We start from the raw sequence: 5,819 nt of genomic DNA, 5'->3' as shown, positions 1-5,819 counted from the left end.
ATAGCGCCTATTGATTTCAGCGTATATAGGATGACAATTTTGCAATTAAAAAGTTCTGTTCTGATAACTTATACTTTAGTGGTACATTATACATGCATAATGGTACATTATAATGTACCATTAGAGAGTCAACTTTTTCCAGAAGTTGAAAATTATATGATGGTAAAAAGTACAACTACACTCGTAATAGTCCACTAAACATACTATTCAGACAAATTATACTTTAGTGGTACATTATACATGTATAATGGTACATTATAATGTACCACTAGAGAGCCAACTTTTTCTAGAAGCAAAAATTAAATCAGCAGAAATTACTTCCTTACCCTCCTATTTTCATAACTCGCCCATAGGTGCTATGCGCCTAGACTCACTCTCTTCTCTTGATTCACCTCACTCCATTTACTCAGCCTTCTCCATTTCAGCACCCTAATGGCCTAATTCCCAAAGTTCCCCTCCTTCTCTCTTCTATAAATCGCATCAATGGATGAGGAACCAATTTAGATTGTCTTTTGTACGAATCATGTTACTAAGAAGTTGATATGGGGCGGTGATGATTCAGGGTCAAGAACATCGCAGTTATGGGTGGTTATTTCTCTTTGATATTTTCAAGCCAATTAGATTGAAGAAATTCGCTTCTTCGTTAAGAGAAAGCTAACAAACCATAGTTTTCTGTCCTATCATTAGCTAAATGAGTATTACCGTCCATCTCCATTCATTGGTTATCTTCAAGTTAAGCTTTAATAGCGGTTCAATTCGATTTTGATAATTTTTGTTTTTTATTTGATTTGGGGTGCGGCGTTTGTTGCAGGTATATCTCGTGATTTTATTCTCAATAGGCGTGCCTTTAGTGGCAGGAGCAAGGCTTGGAGGAAGAAGTGAAAGTAATTTTTCTGCTTTTTCTCGATTAATTTCAATTTATTCTTTTGGGTTTTGATATGAACATCTAAATTTTCGAGATTGAAATTCTAGGCTAGATTCATTTTTCTGTGCAATTGAATATTATTTATTGTTTGAGTAAGTTATTGTGAGATTTATGTTGCTGAAATGACAATTAAGTTGTGTGCTCCATAAGGAGTTAAAACCTCTTTTGATTGATATAAAAGCTTGTTAAGGTATTGTCAGTTACTTAATTAATTTCATATCAAATTGGATTATTAAAACCTAATTAAAATTGAAGAAAATTAGGTTACATGAATAATTTTGATTTAAATAATAAGTCGCGTTCTTAATTATTGGGGCTGTTATGATGTTGTGTGTTTAAACTCAAGTTTAGATATTATTAAGTGGACGTTTAGCTACTGTTGTTCGTTCTTAATTGTTTTGGCTGTTGTGATGTTAAGTACTTCAAGTCTTGTAGCGTTCGTGAATGAGAATAACTTCAATAATGGACGAGGAAATTAATTCATCATCAACTCATCATCATTAAGTTTCACCACCAACTTGTCCACTTAGCAAATATGCTAAAATTATTAGTATTTCAGAGAGTAATAAATTAGTACTTATAGATTTAATAAATAACTTTGGTGCTATTTTGGTATATCATGTGAGCTCCACTAATGTGTTAATCTGTTAAGATATTTTGTGTTATCTGTGGCACACTCTTTTTTGAATCTCATATCATGGTTTGAATCTCCTACTAGCTATTTCCTTTAAGGGATGATGTGAGGGTGAAGGTAATTAAGAAATGGGCAATCAGAATTAAATAAATGGATGGTTCTTATTAGTAAATGGTTGATTGGATTGAAGAACACAAATTAAAAAATTATCTGCCTAGAGTAATAAACTTCCGCTTCAGGATCATGGGCTGCCTCCAATTACTTTCCTCGCCACTACATCCCTCACCTTAATCTATCAATTCCTTATTTTCAGACCCTTATATAACTGTTTGAGCCTTGGCTGAATTAGTTTATAGCTGGGTGAGATTGTATGGTCTGCTCATTATCAGTCTCTCTTTAAGCATTTTTATTTTCCTATGGTCTCTTAAATATTTGCTTGGTTTTGTAGGATGTGATTGATGGAAAACTATGCGAAAAATTTCCAACTTTACCTATGGATATGCAGAGGAAGATTGCAAATGAATTGCACAAAACTCCTGCAGAGATTCTATTGAAACTGGATGAGATTCAAAATAAGATTATTTGAGGCAGATGTTTTTTAGAAGGTATATAACAATATGCTTTTTTTTATGTATCCTATATATTAGTGCCACTTCATTTTGAAATAGGGATATTCTTATCATCTCCTAGTTGGGTGTTGTACCAGCTTGTGATATTTTATTTGTAGTATATATATATTATAAATCAGTGCAGATTTGTTTTGTTAGTTTAAATTTCCACCGTCTCTTATTAACCGTTGTACCCTGCCTCCTGCAAGAACCCCTGCCCATTTCTTATGATTTTTATATGCATTGATTTTTAAACTCTTAGAATTTGTCAAGTATGTTAGCTTTTAGATTCATCTTATGGTGATTGAATTTATATTGTCAAGTATCTTTGTTTAGTCTGGTATTCTGTTTATATATAAATGAAAGTGCAAATTGGAAATTATATTTTTAATCCTTGTTTATAGTTATTCTCCTTTTACTTTTAAGTTTTTGATCTAGGAAGAAGTATAGGATCTAATGGGAAACTAAATTGGCCTTTTAGATTGTTTTAGTCTAATTGAGCAGAGTTTATATATCTATTATGTGTTTTGTAGAGCTATGACAGTTTCCTATTGTAGACACCTAAAAATGTCTCCCGAAAACCAAACCCGATGATGAACACCCTTTACCACCGTTATTGGTCGGGTTGAGTATTTAATCTTTGGAGTGCTTAAATCCATGTTCTATCCAATATATTTCTTGAAACAATCTAATTTCGAGCTCATTTACCTAAACCATAACCTATTTTCCACTTTTCGTGTCCACATCGCAAAACCGAGAGAAACTGATTTTTTGGTCTTATAATTTTGATCCAATTATTATTTGGTTGGATATACCTTGAAATAGGATTTCCAATCATATGTCATAAGCCCAATTTCGAGCTATAACGAAAAAGACATGAACAAAACACTAAACTCGGCTCAAAACCGACACCCTTCCACTAAAACGGCCATATAGTAAAATCTACTATTCATTTTGACCTGATTCTAATTGGGTTAGAAAGTAGACTTTATATGCTTTCTAATGATATATTATATGCCTTATTCCAAGTTACAGATCAAAAGTTATGATGATTTTAAAAACGAGTAAAAAACTGGAATTACCGCGCAACAGCTAAAACGCCGCGATGCGGCAAATGATGACGTGTCACGGGGCTTATTGCCGTGACACAGTGCCTTTTTTGTGTAATTCTGCACATTTAATCCACCGTGTCACGGGGTTTTGCATCGTGTCACGGGATTTGCACCGTGTCACGGTGCAATTTATCGTTTCACGGTGCCCATTTCGCGACACGGGGATGTTTCGTGTAATTTCTGCGTACTATTTTTTACCGTGACACGGTGGACAATGCCGTGTCATGGTACCTGTGCTGTGACACAGGGCATCTCCGTGTCCTTTCTGCGTAAACCCTTAACGCGTTTTCTCTCTCGTACCTTAATTATTTCCCGCGTCGAACTGTTTTCCACCGTGTCACGGGAGTTTGCCCTGACTGACGGTGGCACTGTGGCACGGTGTTCTCTGCCGTGTTGCGGTGTTATTTTTTTAGGTTTTTTTTAGGGTTTTTTTTTTTTTTTAGGGTTTTCGTGTGTTCCCTCTACTCATTTTCCCTATAAATACCCCCCTCCTTTCTGCGATTCGGGGCATTAAAATCTTTCTCTTCTTCTCTTTTACACCAAAAATCATTCTTCTCTCTCTCTCTCTTTCTCTCTCTCTCATATTCTAAACCTTAAACCTATATTTTTGATTACACCATTCTTCCCTTAAGAACTACATAGAGTCTATACTACACCCGAGGTTCCGTCCTTTAACCAAGGCGTGAAATGTATAAATAACTGAGGGTTTGGAACAAATCAAATCTATATATATTTAATTTAATTTTCATTTGCTTTATATTTTTTTTAAAGTTATTAACAATTTATTCATGATGTAGGAATTTTAAGGAACGCGCGGAATGTTAGTAATTAATTAATTTAATTACTTATTTTATTTTAATATTGTTAGTATCATGATTAGGTCATTTTATATTTGGTTTGACTAACAATTTATTGTTGAATTGCTTCCAATATTAATGTTTATTTTATTATATTTTATGATCACCATATTGCATATTTAAAGGGAATATGTAATTGAAAATCACGCCTAATAAGATAATTTGGACAACCGGTTTAGGTTCCTTTTTAATCTTGTTATTAATTCAAGTGATCACCAATATTTTAAAATTATGTGTTGCATTAATATTCAACCACTTTAGCTTAATAATAGATTGGAGCAAATTGAATATTTTGTTTGTATGCCTTTGAGATCGCAGAAATGCTTTTTACTATAAGAATCGAGTAGAGGCCAATACGGGCGAATATGATTCCATGACTCACTTCGTACCATCATCCCCGATCCTCCTTTCGTGGTTCCGGACCATATGGAGTTAGTAATCTCATGGATTATGAATGAGGTGTAACCTTCACGGGTCAACCGTTGTTGCCTTCGTTGTCCCTTAATCGTGGTTGTCTTTTTATGATCCGTGAACGGTTTACAAGTTCCTTAAAAACTTGTTGGCGGCTCCCTATTTCCTTGTCCCTAATCGTATATGTCAATTCTCACTTTCTATGAGTGCAAAGCATATTCACACATGCTTTAACGTAGGCGCATTTCGGGCGACGCCTAAACCTATTATTCAGTAATTGCATCATTCTGTATTTTAATACTAGATTGGTCTAACTTAAGCTACTAGCTTAGATTGGTTTGGATTTTGTATTTGTTATGTGTGGCTTAAGGAGTTAAAATCTCTTTTGATTGAAAAAATTCTGCAAAATTACTGTGTTTATGAAACCGTCCATTGTGATCAGTCATTGAATTAGCTCATAATATAATCATAAGCTACCTGATTGGCCAGATATGCTTAATAGAAGTTCATTTTAATGTATCTAGTTTTATTTTTTTGTATGTACTTAAATCACAATATGATCATTGACTTAGATCACAATTTGGTATAGAGTTATGCAGAAAAAAAATTAGTGTTTCATTTTTATGTATCTAGTTTTATTGGAATAAAATTAACTAAACAATGACAAATAAGTAAAACATAATAGCATAAAGTATGTTTTGTATTGTCTTGAAGCATTATGGTCTCATGTATGTTCTGCACAAGATGTAACCTTAAACTAGCTATTTTTTTTCTAGGTTTCTTGTAAATAAGGGCTGCATAAAGCCATTATGTGATCTTCTTTAGGTGAAGCTGAGAAGAATTTGGGCACCACTAGAGATGTTATTTTTTATGCGTAGATGTTGGATGAAGCCGAGGGATTGGAAAAGATTGAAAATCTTCAAATTTATGATAACAATGAGATTTATGAGAAAGCAGTGAAATTTCTCAAGACATAATTGTTGGAGTAAGAGGAAGAGGCTGCTTAATAGAAATTCATGATAACAATGAGATAAAGAGAAATGAAGGCGCCTCTAGTGGATTTAAGTTTAATTTGAATGAAGGTAGCGTAAATGTACAAAGAAAAATAAGTAAAACAAAAATGCCTTTAGAGAAAAATAAGTGTACTTGAGATTTGGTTTAGCTAATCTTTTAAGTTTTAGTTATTATTAATTGTATACTATATTTGTATAAAATATAAACATCTTTCATTAAATGATAAATGGTGTGCAAGCAATCTAACAATTGCTGGAT

At 33.4% G+C, this 5,819-nt stretch overlaps 1 long non-coding RNA gene across 1 annotated transcript; it reads left to right on the top strand.

Annotated features, from left to right (window-relative positions):
* Positions 1 to 375: 375 nt before the first annotated feature.
* LOC145556075 (uncharacterized) lies at positions 376 to 2,325 on the top strand. Its single transcript, XR_014091723.1, has 2 exons — positions 376 to 884; positions 2,008 to 2,325. It is a non-coding gene; the product is annotated as an uncharacterized LOC145556075 (long non-coding RNA).
* The last annotated feature ends 3,494 nt before the right edge of the window (positions 2,326 to 5,819 follow it).

Source organism: Chenopodium album, chromosome 8 (assembly GCF_948465745.1).
Source record: "Chenopodium album chromosome 8, dcCheAlbu1.1, whole genome shotgun sequence".
In the NCBI taxonomy this organism is placed as follows: Eukaryota; Viridiplantae; Streptophyta; class Magnoliopsida; order Caryophyllales; family Amaranthaceae; genus Chenopodium; species Chenopodium album.
This window is presented reverse-complemented; position numbering and strand designations above follow the sequence as displayed.